Raw genomic sequence first — 16,424 nt, 5'->3', positions numbered from 1 at the left:
TTTATACCACTGAGGGCGCCGCACTTCGGTGGATTATGGGAAGCAGCGGTGAAGTCCGCCAAACACCACATCTTTCGCGTAACCGGCAACGCACTACTCTCAGCAAAGGAGTTAGCAACAGTGTTGGCCAAAGTGGAGGCCATCCTCAACTCTCGCCCCCTAGTACCTCTGAGCCAAGATCCCAACGACGGCGAGGCGTTAACATCAGCGCATCTACTAATAGGATGCTAGCTGCGGGTATTACCCCAGAGAAGGTTCCAGTCGACCCAATTCGTTGTTGCGAGAGATGGCAACATGTTTGCTGTCTCAAGCAACAGTTCTGGCGACAGTGATGCAAAGTATACCTGACGGGCCTTCAGGAGCGCAACAAGTGGCTGCACCCCAAATGCAACATGCAGCTCAACAACCTTGTTCTCGTGCACGAGGACAACGTGCCACCGCAGCAGTGGGTACTAGGGCGCAACCGTCGAAGGGCAAGACGGCAAGGTTCGAATCGCAGACGTAGCAACCAAACTGGCCTTGCTTCCAATGGAGGTTGAAGGAATCTGATCCTGTCAAGGTGGCCGGAGTTCGTCAAGCGTCAGATTTATACCTGAAACCAGAATAGTCGAATGAATTGTTAAATAGTGAATATTTGTATATATAAAAGAAAATTGTTGTTAGTTACACCATTTATAACTCAAGAACGTCTGAACCGATTTGGCTAAAAAAATAATAATTTCAAAATTCATGTTTGTAGGAATCATTTGAATATATGCGTACAATTTTAAACAGATTCTTCCTCAAAAATAGTACAATTGCTAAGTATTTGGAATAGTAGAAAAGAAGTGCAACCAAATATACAGTGAAATAGATTGTAACTGGCTCGGTAATCAGTCATTGAGTATGTACAGGGTAGGCCATTTAAAGTTGACCCATTTGTTTCTAAAAAAAAAGAACAAAAGAAAACAATGTTTTTTGTTCATTTCAAAAATAATTTATTTTGGTCCAAGGGGATTTGTTTAAGCTAATATTTAAAAATTAGATCGCGTAAATGGGCACCTTTAGCTTTGACAGCTAAATGCACTATTTTTTCGACATTTTCCATGACTTTGGCCAATGTTTCGGATGATATGGCGGCTGTTTCACGTCGAATGTTGGCTTTCAGTTGAGCTAAGGTCTTTGGCTTATTAGCGTATACCTTGGATTTCAAATAACCCCACAAATAAAAGTCTGGTGGCGTCAAATCTGGTGATCTCGGTGGCCAGTCAACATCACCATTTTTCGATATCAATCGCCCGGGAAAAAATGGTCGCAATAAATTGATTGTTGGTCGAGCTGTATGGCATGTAGCCCCGTCCTGTTGAAACCAGAATGAATTTTATATGGAAACATCTTCAAATCGTTATGAATTATGCGTCGGAGAGTGGTGCGAGAGATGTCTAATTCCTGAGAGCGGCGATAACTCGATGTCGATGGAGTCTCCTCAATACTGGCTCGTACAGCTTCGATATTTTCATCAGAACGTCTTGTGCGTTGTCTGGATGCATGACTGGCATTACTGAGATTACCGGTGTTCACAAATTTTGCGTATAAAGACTTAATTGTGTTCTTAACTGGAGCACTTTTCACTTTATTTTTTTTGCGAAACGCACGTTGAGTTAACACAATTGAAAAGTTATTTTGAATATAAAGCTGAACAATTTCAGCGCGTTCTTTTGGAGTGTACTGTTCCATGGTATAAATTGTTTTCGAATGACGCTTCTAACGCGGTATGACATTAGCCGATTTGTCAGCGCTGTTAAAAGTTACAGCGTTGCCAGATGGGTCAACTTTAAATGGCCTACCCTGTATTAGACCACGTGCATTACAAAAGACTGATGTCATAACCTTTGTAGCCGACCTTTTCGTCTTTCCACGCCTGAAAACCGGTTTATCATGTGCAGTCCACTAGAATGACTCTCGATTGGACTTCAGTGGGAAATGATGAAGATATATTTCTATTGTCTCACACCGACGCAAAAATTCGGTTTTATTATTACTAAACAGCACTCAAACGCTTCTCAGAATCAGTTATTCGTTTTTTTTTGGTGGATTATGAACTTGCGAGGCACCCACATTGCACAGAGCTTTAGCCTCTTTAAGCTTAGCAAATATGTTTTCATCGGTGGATTTCCCTGAGCCCAAATTCAACAGTATTTTCCTCCAAAAAGCAATGATCTATTAACACACGAAATGCTCTATGATCCATTTCTTTGTAAACTAACACAAGTTGCTTCACAAAAATACTATACCTCATTAGTAGAATTATAGAAATTAAATTATGAAACTCTATTACTTAAAATTTTTACCTTAACGATGCATTCTTAATATTAATCTATTACTTACCTTATTACTTATCTTAACACAAGCTAGTGCCATGTTTAACGAAAGATAATTACTTACCCCTTTTGTAACATATACTTATATTACCACTAGTTTAAGCCGTTACTTCAAGATTTAGGCTAAGCGATTGCATAAAACGAAATAAAACTCTCTCTTGTAATTTGAACGTGAAACGGTACGCACGCATTTTAATTAGTCGGCTGAACTTTACTTTTCGAAACAGGCAATTGGTGATTTTTTATTTTTTAATCGCACATCCCACTTATAACGGGTGATTTTTTTGAGGTTAGGATTTTCATGCATTAGTATTTGACAGATCACGTGGGATTTCAGACATGGTGTCAAAGAGAAAGATGCTCAGTATGCTTTGACATTTCATCATGAATAGACTTACTAACGAGCAACGCTTGCAAATCATTGAATTTTATTACCAAAATCAGTGTTCGGTTCGAAAATTTTTTATCGACAAATTTTGTTCAGCGATGAGGCTCATTTCTGGTTGAATGGCTACGTAAATAAGCAAAATTGCCGCATTTGGGGTGAAGAGCAACCAGAAGCCGTTCAAGAACTGCCCATGCATCCCGAAAAATGCACTGTTTGGTGTGGTTTGTTGCTGTTGGACGCAACGTTACGGTGAATGGCGATCGCTATCGTTCGATGCTAACAAACTTTTTGTTGCCAAAAATGGAAGAACTGAACTTGGTTGACATGTGGTTTCAACAAGATGGCGCTACATGCCACACAGCTCGCGATTCTATGGCCATTTTGAGGGAAAACTTCGGACAACAATTCATCTCAAGAAATGGACCCGTAAGTTGGCCACCAAGATCATGCGATTTAACGCCTTTAGACTATTTTTTGTGGGGCTACGTCAAGTCTAAAGTCTACAGAAATAAGCCAGCAACTATTCCAGCTTTGGAAGACAACATTTCCGAAGAAATTCGGGCTATTCCGGCCGAAATGCTCGAAAAAGTTGCTCAAAATTGGACTTTCCGAATGGACCACCTAAGACGCAGCCGCGGTCAACATTTAAATGAAATTATCTTCAAAAAGTAAATGTCATGAACCAATCTAACGTTTCAAATAAAGAACCGATGAGATTTTGCAAATTTTATGCGTTTTTTTTTTTTAAAAAGTTATCAAGCTCTTAAAAAATCACCCTTTAGTATTTTTTCGTGTCTCAAAAACGCTTGAGATTTTTCAACAATCACAACAATTTCAACAATAGGCACAACAGCGAACGAACAAGAACGAATCAAAGACAAGGAAATACAGAACAAACACGACTAAATAGTAACCGTTTCAATAATCAAAATAAAGGGGGTATTCTACTCTAGAATTTTGAAAAATTCGATTTTTTTCATCTATTTAAAGTTAAAATTATTTTAAGAGCTACAGTTACTTTAGTGACGCAGTACCTAGCCCGGTTCGGCCGTATCGAATGTTTTAAACGCGTCTTTCTCGAAACTACTTTTTTCCACACGGTACCGGCATTATCTCAAGTTCTATACAACCGATTTACTTTGAAATTTTGTGCGATAATCCTTTATCGTTCCTATCAGCATCGTGTCAAAATTTTTGTTTTTAATATTTAAAAAAAATTCAGGAATTTCAAAAAAAACGTAAAAAATGATTTTTATTTTCAGGCATTCGCCATTTTTCAAAAAAAAAAATTTTCGTATTCCCTGAGGTAGGGACTATAACACCATCCTTACTGATTAAGAATTTCTTTTGATTTTTTTTTCAGACCACCAGGAGAGTCAGGATCAATGTCACCAGGATGCGCCTGTCCTCCCCCCTCTAATTATTTTAATTTTTAATATTTTTTTGTAAAATTTTTTTTCTATTTTCTTAAGATATCAATAAAAAACGCCATAAAAAATGGATACTAAAAATATCTTTTGGTTTTTTTTTAAATAAAATTCAAAAAACGCCCAAAATTTGATTTCTAGACCCCCCTTAACGTAGTCACACAGCAAGCCCATTTAGTTAAAAAAAAAAACCATAACAATTATAATGGTGCAAGGAGCTCCAACTATCAGAATGAAATTGCAATGGAAGTAGACCACATAAACCAAAAAGTAAATTTTCCCTTGAACGATAGGTATGTGGTATTTACGAAATTAATCTCTATAGGAAGCATAAGTAAAAGAATCCAACACGAAATATTATACCTGGATTTTTCTCTAAAACTTATAATATTACAGGACATTGTAGAACACATACAAAACATATAGCAGCAAGTGGTTTAGGTATTATACAAAGCAATATGATAACCGATCAATAAATAATAAAGTATAACATAACACAGATTCCCAAAAATTGAAAAAATTTAAACTAGGATCCCTTACAGACAATCACAATAATATTATTTTTTCTATCAAAATTCCAACAGAATGTTACTAACACTATGTACGCACATATACGAGTAAGTATATTGTTACCGCTAGGAGATAGTAGCGACTTTGAGTTAATGTTTCAACAAGTGCATACACTAAGATATAATAATGAATTGTGCGAATTTAATAATAATATAGACTTACAACATCTTAAGCCAATTAATAATTGTTTAATAAAAGAAAATTAAAAGGAAAAACTCTCAAAAATGATTTAATTTATTTATTTTTTCTACCATACTTGTACTTGTATAAGGTGCTAGCTGACCCCGTAAGCGTTGTCCTGCGTGAAATTATGTGTTTTAAAATGAAAAGAAAGTTGAATTTATATTGTCTTGAAAATCATTTATTTTAAATTTTTCTATATTTTTTTCAATGTAGCGCAGCTTGATAAACATTTTTTGGTTTCTGTTCCTGTGCGTAAATGTACAGAGAATATAGTTTTCCAACAAGTGAACACGCCACGTATGTATATCTGGCCGTGTGATGAACATAGCATTTCCAGATTTATGCCACACACTTCTAGCGATTATCCTTGTATCCTGTTGATTGTCATCGCAAATGTAATTTTCCCTGGAAACTCAATACGTTTAAACTGAAATGGCAAATCATTGGAACTGAAAGGAATTTTTAGAATCAAGCATTCTGCCCCTTGTATTCAATAGCTGCGTTACAATCAGTAGGGTTCCATTACACGGTTTCGGTGCATGACAGATCCAACAGTTGAACAAAGTGTTAGTACTGTTCAAAATAGGATTAAGCGGAAAAATCCTCATATTCGTTCTGAAGAGTTAGTAGAAATACTCTAGAACTTAAGTCTCGGCGAGAAAATCCCGAGGTAAAAGCACTTTTGAACAAAGTATAAACACTATTCAACATGGGACTAGGGAGGGAATCCTCATATTCGCTTTAAATTGCAAAGAAGAAATACTGGAGGATAAAAGTCTCGGAGAGAAAATCCCGAGTTACGGGCAGTTGAACAAAGTGTAAATGCTGTTCTACAGAGAACTAGACGGAGAAATCCTCAACTTCGCTCTATAAAGCTAAATAGAGACACCCGAAGACGTAGAGAACATTGAGAAAGATGTCCTAAGTTTAGGAATTAAGAGCGCATGAGTGATCAAATACAAAGAAAGCACGCAAGAGAAAATTTAGAAATAAGAAGAGAGGAACGTCAAACAAAACCGCATTATCGACAGCTTATCATGAGAGGTGCGAGGAAAGAAATATTAAATCAGAGAAATTGTGAACAAATACAGATTCGTAGAAATAATATATTAAATAGGCAAACTGAAAACGAAAGACGTTCTCAAAGTATAATATTACTGAGAGAAAGTAACGTTATCGAAACTGCTAACACTGCAAATTTAACAGATTTCAAATTCATTTCTTTTCAAAATATAAAAAAGGCATATACTAAAATATCCATTTGCTGCGGCGGATTATGGCATGCTCCATCAGCTTTCTTTTTAATGCAAAAATTTCCTTCTGAAGATGAAGCTACAATTTCTGCGTAACTTGCAGGAATGCGATTGTCAATACTATTCCAAAACAAATGAAAGTAAGCTCAGCCGGATGTTCGAAAATCCTGATATTAATTATATAGGGGCTAGTCCATGTTTTCACTAAAATTTATCTATTTTAGGCACAAAGATACACTGTTTTGAATAAAACATTTTCATTGGGATAACTCGCATATTTGCCGATAAAATTCGAATTCTTTATATTGTATACTACATGGGGCCTAAGGGAAGTATTAGTCCGATTCAACCCATTATTGATATATAGACATACCATCACAGGAGAAGGATTATACCTTAATTTCGGTTCACACGTTCATCGACATTTTCCATCAAAAGTCAACTATAGGTACCGGGGTCGAAAGTGGTACACACCAAAGAAAGTTTTATTCCGTTATTAATAAACTGAACAAATCAAGTGGCTATATGGGAAGTAGGCGTGGTTGTTGTCCGATTTCGTCCATTTTAACGATGTGACATAAGAATATAAGAAGAATGCTATGTATTAAATTTTGTCGAAATCGGTCGGTCGGGTCTCGAGATATGAGATTTCACCAAAAAGTGGAAGGTGCCACTCCCATCGCCCAATTTTTACACCGGCTCTAATAAAGCTCTCTCAGACCATCCCGGAGGTAAATTTAATGTCTCTGTCAACATGAGCACGAATACTTTGACAGTTGAATAATATTATTGATAAACACTTCTTGTGCTAAGAAACTCGAATAATTCTTTTTCTAAGGTGATAATTGGATTTTGACGTAATTTTATCATTTCATCTCGCAAAGCGCAACATGACCTGTCATTGCTTCCAATGCCATGATAAAATTTTTTCTGTTTGTTCACTGGGATAATGTAAACTCCCTCAATGGAAACATCTCTTGTCAGTGCGACATAAACTAACTATTGAAATTGAACTTTTTCATAATAGTAAACAATTGTCAATCCACAAGCTGGTGCCAGTGGAAAGTGGTTTCTCTTAGCTGACGTACTGTACTGACTGCATTATTTTTGTGTAAAACCTTGGAATTTATTCATTAAATCACTCAGAAGTCGTTTTATCTGTTGTAAGCGAACGATTTTCGAAGAAACATCATTTCTAATATGCCACAAGACAAAATTAGAAATGAAGTTCTTAAACCTCACGCTGTCAGACAAAACGATACACCTCGTCATCGCGGGTTAATTTCCAAAAAAAAGTGATTTTTCAAAGGTCAACGCAGAGTATTTCAACCAAAGGTCACAGAAAATAGTTGAGAGTTCGCAGAAATGACAGACAAACGAAAGAAAAAGAAGTATAACTTCAATAATGCACAAGCATACAAACATACATATGCGCACACATGTTATCGCGGGTCGATTTGCAAAGAAAGTAAATGAAGACTGACCAGAGAACTCAAAAGTATAGAGAAGGTGCAGGTTCGACTGCGAACATTTGATAAATTCAAATTAGGGAATTCCCCGCATTTGTTAACATTGTAGGTCGGATTCGATTTCGCCTCGCAATTTTAACATTTTTTACAATTCTCTCACATATTCTAACTGAGAGTATGAAGAGACAGAAATATATGTATTTATAAAATGATTTCTCTGATATTCCATAGGATGGAAATATGTATGTAGAACTTTTTTATTTTTGATTAATTATTTTTCAAATTATTTAATGTTAATTTGACCTTATTTTATAATAACTCATTTTAAATATATAAAAGATTTACTTAAACATTATGATGATATTTTCATGATTCATAAGCAATGTACGAATGTAAGCAATTTCGTTTTGCCGTCGGCATTTCAATTTCTCATGCTTCAATTTTTGCTTTCAACCAAGAAATCGCTTGTATGTATATTATAGTGGGTCAATTTGTATGGAGCAAAAAAATGCACCAAGCGGTTATCAAAATCGTAAACTACGATGAATTCTAAGAAAATTTGCCCAAGAAACCATGGGTCTAAAATCAAAATGGAGCTTCCGGTTTTTAGCGAGAAAATTTCGTATATTGTATTTTGTAAAAAAAAAAAATCCAATTCCTATTCCTCTGTCGATTGTTTGCTTGTTTTGTAGCTATCGAAGCTAATTTGCTCAAATTTGGTATATGATGTTGTATTTAAGCAGAAAATTCGACAGTAGAGAAATTTTTTTATAGGGGGCGTGGCACTGCCCACTTATGAGTTCATATGTACATATATGCACAACTTTCTGGTGCTTCTCGTAAAAATCTGCGTCGATATGTATTCACGATCATACGTATACATACAACATATTTACGCATGTTTGTAGGCGAAGCTGCTACAGCGGCAAGGGGTGACAATCGGAGGCTATTACTTTACTTATGCCATAGAAATTCTATTGCTACGAATATGGAAATGACAACGAAATAATGCAAATATGCATTTTTCTAAAGGTCATTAATTTTTTTGAATAAATGAAAGGAATGAATGATCCTGAGAAGTATAGTCTTAACTTTTCAACGGCCAACGCAGAGTATTTCAACCAAAAGGAATTTATTCATTAAAATCACCACTCAGAAGTCGTTTTATCCGTTGTAAGCGAACGATTTTCGAAGAAACATCATTTCTAATATGCCACAAGACAAAATTAGAAATAAACTCCTTAAACCTCACGCTGCCAAATAAAACGATATACCTCGTCATCGCGGGTCGATTTCCAAAAATGGAAATGAAGACACACAGAAATGATTCTGTGAAGTATAGTCTTAATTTTTCAAAGGCCAACGCAGAGTATTTCAAACAAAAGTCACATAAAATAGTTGAGAATTCGCAGAAAGACAAACGAAAGAAAAAGAACTATAACTTCAATAATGCACAAGCACACAAACATACATATGCGCACACATGTGAATATGTCACCAACCAAAAATTGAAACATTGTTCTACAAAAAAAACAACAGCATAAGCATGGCAACATTGTGTTGTGTTGTTGTGTCGGCCGAGCTGTGCCGAAAGAAACGAACAAACGATCGCCGATTGTCACCGCTTCGCTTGCTGCTCGAACATCTTCGCAGACAAGGTTGCGTTAGATTCATATTGAGCAAGGTTGCGCAATCTGAATCTATCGCAACCATTTCCGGTGTCGTATAACTTCAAAAAAAAATCACTTAGTTCACAAAATTTCTTAGAATCTGAATAGCCTATTAAGCTATGAGGTTATTATCTTTAGTCAACATTTAAGTAAATATGATTTACAAGTATAAGTAAATGCATACTTTCTTGCAAAACATATGTAATAAGTAATTATGATTTGTAAGCAATAATTCATTGCACTATTAACTTGAATGATTATAATTAATAAATTGAAAATTTAGTCTGATTCAACCATCCAAACCAACTGATATCTCTTTAGGGTTTTATTCGGTGATAATTTTTAAAAACGTTCGAGCACGAGTGAAGTATAAAATTTGCGCAGTCGTTAGCATCCTTTTTAAAGTATTATAATAAAGCCGACACCACGCTATGTACATACAAGTATAACATAATATAGAGGAAAAGTTTTGCAGTGAAAATGATGACAAAAATTAAAAGGCGTTAATTAAACCAAGACAGCATTGAATAGCTACTATCTACAACGAGCGATAGCGAGTTACAGAAGGAAGTGGTGTGATCTGTGTCCAGGGAAAAGCGAAGAGCACAATTGTCAACAACATACTTCAACCGGACAACTGGCAACTGAGACCATCTTTATGAAAGGATTTAAAACCTTAAGGTAAGTTCGGTATATGAACTTAAGCGTGAAGTGCAAAACAATAAATATAAGTCGGACGAGTATACTGTCACATACTATAGGGGTGACAGTTATACTCGTATTGACTTCAGCAACATAGACAGCTTACTGGTAAATTCTATAAAAGAGATGACTCAAGGAGACCTGTTATCTAAAATTTATAAAGAAGGAAATGTTAATGGCATAATAAGAATAATGACAAGTTGAAGATTTGAAGATAACACTAGGCCGGAATATACTTATAAAATTTAACGTAAAGTAAGTAGCTCGATCGAAAAATATAATAATACATACCTGATATTAGGCATAATACATCAGGCCAATATGAACAAAATAATAGCGGAAGATATAATAATAACTAGTAATAACCCCCGATAATCGGGGGACCTGTTATTTAAAATGAAAAAAGTAAACAACTTTTTTTTTTATAAAAACGCACTTTATTCAAGTACTTCATGGAAAACTACATTCGAAGTGGTTTTATTTTGGTCGTAAGTCTTAACTTTGATATCTTGAGATGATCGTACTCGACTCAATGCGACATACAGCTGGCCATGCGTAAAACAATCCTCCTTGAGGAAAACACCAACTCTTGCGAGAGTCTGCCCTTGAGATTTGTTTATTGTTATTGCGAATGCTACAATTACTGGAAATTGGCGACGCTTTAAAATAAAAGGAAGCGTTGATTCACTGGGCTGTAAATTTATACGGGGTAATAAAATTTGTGTCCCTTGTGATTCACCGGTTAAAATTTTGACCTCCAAACAATTACAATGTAGTGCTTTTACTATCAAGCGAGTCCCATTGACCAACCCTTCATATGTATTAAGATTGCGGATTAACATCACAACTGTTTCAACCTTAACCCTTAACTCATGAGGCGCTACTCCATTGAAATTTAGGGAGTTTAGAAATTCTGTAGGGAATCTGACGTGCTCTTGAGGATCTTCAGAAACGACAGTATCCACGCTATAATATACCCTTTCTTCACCGGGCAACATATTTACTATTTCGCTATTTATTATCGTACAGTGATCATTTTTTGGACACAAAATTGTCCGATTCTTCAAATGGTTTTGACTAATAACACCAGACTGAGGCTGAAATACCCAATCCACTAAATTTTCTTTTAGCAAAATTATCTCTTCTGGTATATTGATTTTCGACTCTGGAGAGAGCTCTCGACCTTCTCCAACACGTAAAAGAAAACTGTTATATACGGATTCTTTAGAACGCATATTCGTTGTGAGTTTGAGACACCTAAAAAATCGGAATATATTATGTGCCATTCTTCCGCCAGGAAGCAATATAGAGGCAATCCCTGTCCAAGCCACGGATATCACTTTCTGTCTGAGGCTACGAATATGGTGAATAATACTCTTATAAAAAAAGTTTTGCCAGAGCCGCCAGGACCATCAACAAAGAATGCCTTTACGACAACGTTGCTACTGGAAATTGCATGGGTTATTTGGTCGAATATAATCTTTTGCTCATGATTAAGCTGTTCCTTTAGTGTTTGCGCGTATAATACTTCATCATTTATATTATAATTCTCAATTCCTGTGTCTTCAGTGGTAAGATCACCTGCAGGTAACCCGAAGTCTTTTAAAGATGTGTTATGTGATTGGAAAATGTGACTTATATTTCTCAATGCTAAAAGCTCGCTGGTGTTTTCTGAATTATTTCTTAAAAAATCTTCACAAAGATGCAATTTAAACTTTCTCCAGAGCTCTATTGGTGAGGTTGGTTCTCCAAATATGCAAATCATTGCAAACATACGTCTCAGTTGCACAGGCATTTTAAAGACAGATGCTTCTTCAAGTGCAGCGGTCCACTCTGTGTCATCCGCTAGCAACTTTCTCTTTACTGCTGATTCCCAATAAGAAGAGAGATGTTCCCTGTTCACGGTTAATATATCTGAATACGATCTGGGTCCTTTTAACGAAGTAAGCAATAAAAGTAAAGCAAAGAGTTCCCGATTTTTTGGATCGACCGTATACATTCTACCAATTGCATTACGTTTTCTTCTTTGCCATGAGCGCGACGCATCTTGCCAAGTATATACGTAGTACTCAGGAATTTGATAATACAACAAAGTATTCGCAAATTGATTTATCGCATTCAATTTAAAATATCCGGCTAAAGTGGTATCGCGGCATTGAGCAAGGGTATCAGAAATCGCAGCATTATCATCACGAAAATAAATATTTTGTGAGTCTGGAAGGTGAACGGCTAGAGCTTTTACCATGTGCGACTTTTCTTGCATTGAAAATTCCAAAAGCCTCCAAAAGGTTTCAGGGGCGCTAACATATCGAGCGTCTATAAATGTAGATATTTCATCATGATTATCCACGCGATCAATTGGGTGTTCAATAATTTGAACTGTTGCGCAATCATATCCTTTGTAAATATATTTGTGGAGGTATTTAACGCTTTTTATCGATGAACATATTTCGACATTAATATGGGCACTGTATTTGTTGGTCAGATATTTGTTGTATGGGGCTATCCATCGGTTGTCTATTTCAATTAATTTTTTATTGGCACGAACAACTATTTTATTTCCATCATTGCGGCGGCGATAATGAGGATAGCCGTTAACCGATAGTTTTTGGAGCAAATTCCCGTATCAGTCATGCAGGGCGATGATGGATTAAGTACTCCACATGGGCCATGAATCATACATTTTGAGACTATTTCATACAACTCAGGCTCTGCCTCCTTATTAGGAATCTCAGCGCAAACAACCAGGTCACTTTCAGAAGGCTCGCGAATAACATCTTCTTCGTGAAGTTCTACTAAGATTTGGGCATGTGGTAGACCCCGTTTTTGAAACTCAATGACATTTAGGTAGTATTTCACCTTTCCAAACAGATTCCTCTGGGAAATATCTTTCATAAGCTCATTGAGCTTGTGCTTAAAAATCCGGGCTATCAGTTCTGGACGCATTTCCGGTCCATGGTATCTCTCAATATTCTGAATAACTTCTGGCCATTTTGGGTTGCATGTAAAAGTTATGAAAAGCGACGGTGTTCCATATTTTCTAACCATAGTCATAGTATCCTGGTAATGCAAGTTCATATTTCGGGGGGGCCAAGAAAACTTGAAGCAACAAGAACCGATTCTTAATCGACTTCGACTACTGAAGATCGATTCCGAAAAATGGATTATTTAACGAGAAAACTCGATTCTCGAGTAGAATCGGAATCGAGTTTACCATCCCTACTGGCAGCCATCGCGTGCACATATAAAACTTCCGCACAATAACCACCACAAAAAAAATGATTTTTTTTCATGTTATTTATATGGAAAACAGAAAATTTTAAATAGGCACCTCTTAATATTAATATTAAGAGCTCATCTTTTGAGTGACTTTTTTTACACATTTTCGAAAGTTTTGAGCCTGTTTTTCAGTTGAAAAAAAAGGTTGCCTCAGAATGATACACCCTAATGTGTATACATACATTACGAATATAAAACAATGAAAAGTATAAGTACCTTTTCACTTCCGAAATGTTTTGCTTTACAGTGTAAACATATGTTAGTCACACCCCCAAACGAACTATACTCCGGAAGAACTACGGAGTTTAGGGCAGCTTTGAAATAACTTGCCATAGATCCTGCATGACTACGGCTCTAATAAAACAGGTCAATTCATATACATTAGGCCGAGTCGATTTGTGGGGAGGCAAAAAAATCGCCCATTGCTCTATGAAAATCATATTCTAGGGATCAAAATAAGAGACTTTGCCGAAGGAACCATACCTCTGAAACGAATTTGGGTCGAACTTTTGGGTAGGGGCAAATTTTGAAATAGAATTGAAATTACCATTTCATTCTTATTACCTCTGAAAGTGAGGAGAACTAAAGCAATAACCACTATGGTATTTCAAAAAAAATAATAAGTGAAGTGACCATTCCAAATCAAAAAGTTTACAATGAATCCATCATCCTCTACACCGCAAGATGAAGCAACTACATCAAAAACTATCGAAAACCCAATGAGTCATATACCCAAGCATGATGTTACTTTTTTTGGTGTGACTACTGATTTGACTGATCTTAATTTACCAACCCATCTGGATATCTTGAGATATTATTTTTGCATTAGCGAACGTGCTAAAACAGAACAAAAAGAGTTTTCCCATAAATCATTCACTATTCAAGTACAAGATGAGTTGATTGGAATTTGGGAAAAACTTGGTATGGAAATAATGCTGAAAAAAAGTGTATGTAATAAATTGAATAGATTGCTTGACAAGTATCAAGAGCAAATCAAGATAAGAAACAACACCCAACAATTTACAGAGTACGTAAAATCTCTGGAAACAATTTTTTACATTGGAACATGTAAATGCGATTTGAAGGCAGCTCCATGTGCATGCGGCTGGGTTCCCGAACGCCTCAAAGAGTTCATGCACGATCAACATAATCAGAGAAGACTAACAATGAATGCATTTATGATGGGAACTGAAGAGCAAGGAGCAACGTCTATGTCATCAATGCCAACATACCAAGATCCCGATGATTCAACATACGCACCGCCACCGGTTCAAGAAGATATGAAGAATAGAAGCACAAGTTCACAATACACAGAGAGATGCGATTGTTTTAACTTTGCCTTGGTATGTGACAGATTTGGTGTGCCTGACAGAGTAGCATCAGCATTGGGAACCGCTCTTTTGCAAGATTTTAAAATTAAAGATAAGCATGGGAAACCTCTCATCATGGATAAATCGAAAGTTCGCAGAGAAGAAGAGAAATGCAGACAAGAAGTGCTTCGCAAAAGGTTAGATGATACCAATTTGTTAACGTTTTCATTCGGTGGCAGAAAAGATGATACTTTAACAATAGATAAAATTGATGAGAAGTATCATACTAGGATGGTAAAAGAACCTCATATTGTTATTTTGAGAGAACCCAATTCTGAATTGATTGGTTACGTAAGACTGGAACATGAAACCGCTGAATACAAAACAACCAAATGAAATGGTTTTTTCAACGATAAAAATATATCACTGGATACATTAATTGGAATATGCACTGACGGTGAGCCAACAAACACTGGCCCACACGGTGGAATTATACGACGATTCGATTTGCTGTTAAAAAGACCATTGCATTGATTTGTTTGCCTTCTACACTTCAACGAACTTCCGTTTCGGCATTTGTTTGAAGCTTTGGATAAATCAACCAGCACTGGAACGAGATCGGCAACCGGAAAACTGAGCCGTCAAATCGAAACTTGTGAAACTCTTCCGGTAAGTTATTGCCATCACTCATTTATTATAATTGTCAACCATTTTTAATTATTTTATTATTATATATTTTTAGGTGGTGGACGGCATCCAGAAATATGAGTTGCAATATATTCCCCCTGCTCCAGAAAAAAAGAATTTTCCACCGATTCGAAGTACTTATACGACATGGCCCATGCAATTTCTAGCGGCGTGGTTCCGGTGGATCTGGCTAACATCAAACCAGGGAAAATTGTACATTCTCGTTGGCCGCTAGATTATTGCAATTATATGTGACAACGGAAAATCCAGATGCAAATTTAAGAATTCTGGTTGAATTTATAATTAAATGTTATGTGCCAATGTACTTCAATATCAAGTATTACAGCTCTGTCGTGTACGGCAGTGCATTATTTTTCAAGTTCATTGGTTGGTCACGATTTCCAGAACCTCGTTTACGCAAAATTGTCAATCAAGTAATTAAAGATAATTCATATTATGCGCATTCGGAAAATATCTTGTTATCAATGTTGTTTGATGATAGGAAAGAAAAGCGCGACTGTGCCATCAAGAAAATTCTACGCTATCGAACCGATGTTGACGAGCCAATGGAACTTAGAGTTTATAAAAAACCAGATATAAACTTTAATTGCACAAGTTATACGGAAATGATCAATTTGAATGATATAAATATCGTATTTGAACCACCATTCACGCGAAGCATTCCGTACGATACATTGAACGAATATTTAAATCAAGATGATCCACCGTTTAATGATCCAAAAATTCCATCACACATACAAGGAACGGAACGACATATTAATTGCTAGCTAGCGTTTCCAAACGGGTTATACCGGAAAATGTAGAGGCTGTTATGGCGACGACATTAGAGAGCCGTGCGAAATTGTCCAGACTTGAAAGTAAAAAAGACTTCAAACAATAATTTTTTTCAGCTTCTTTTCTATAACTCACTTAAATTAATTTTTTCATTTACATATGTTCTGACTAAATAAATTTCTTAAGAGAAAAAATAGATATTACTATAAATAAATAAATAAAAATAAAGAAAAAACATAGCCATTTAACTGATTTTTTCATGTAATGGCCAAAAATGGTGATTTTTTGAAATGATTGTATGGGGAACCCCCCAGGGGAGTTCCAGGGGGTG

The 16,424-nt window shown here is 36.1% G+C and overlaps 1 non-coding gene and 2 pseudogenes across 1 annotated transcript; 1 reads left to right on the top strand and 2 right to left on the bottom strand.

Annotated features, from left to right (window-relative positions):
- Positions 1 to 7,318: 7,318 nt before the first annotated feature.
- LOC125779824 (small nucleolar RNA U3) lies at positions 7,319 to 7,534 on the bottom strand. The gene has a single exon (XR_007423447.1). It is a non-coding gene; the product is annotated as a small nucleolar RNA U3 (small nucleolar RNA).
- A 1,263-nt stretch (positions 7,535 to 8,797) lies between these two features.
- Positions 8,798 to 8,996, bottom strand: LOC125779898 (small nucleolar RNA U3; annotated as a pseudogene).
- A 5,293-nt stretch (positions 8,997 to 14,289) lies between these two features.
- On the top strand, positions 14,290 to 16,207 carry LOC125779174 (uncharacterized; annotated as a pseudogene).
- Positions 16,208 to 16,424: the final 217 nt, after the last annotated feature.

This window comes from Bactrocera dorsalis, chromosome 6 (genome assembly GCF_023373825.1).
Source record: "Bactrocera dorsalis isolate Fly_Bdor chromosome 6, ASM2337382v1, whole genome shotgun sequence".
Taxonomy (NCBI): domain Eukaryota; kingdom Metazoa; phylum Arthropoda; class Insecta; order Diptera; family Tephritidae; genus Bactrocera; species Bactrocera dorsalis.
The sequence above is the reverse complement of the archived record's forward strand: the minus strand, read 5'-3'. Positions and strand labels throughout refer to the sequence as shown.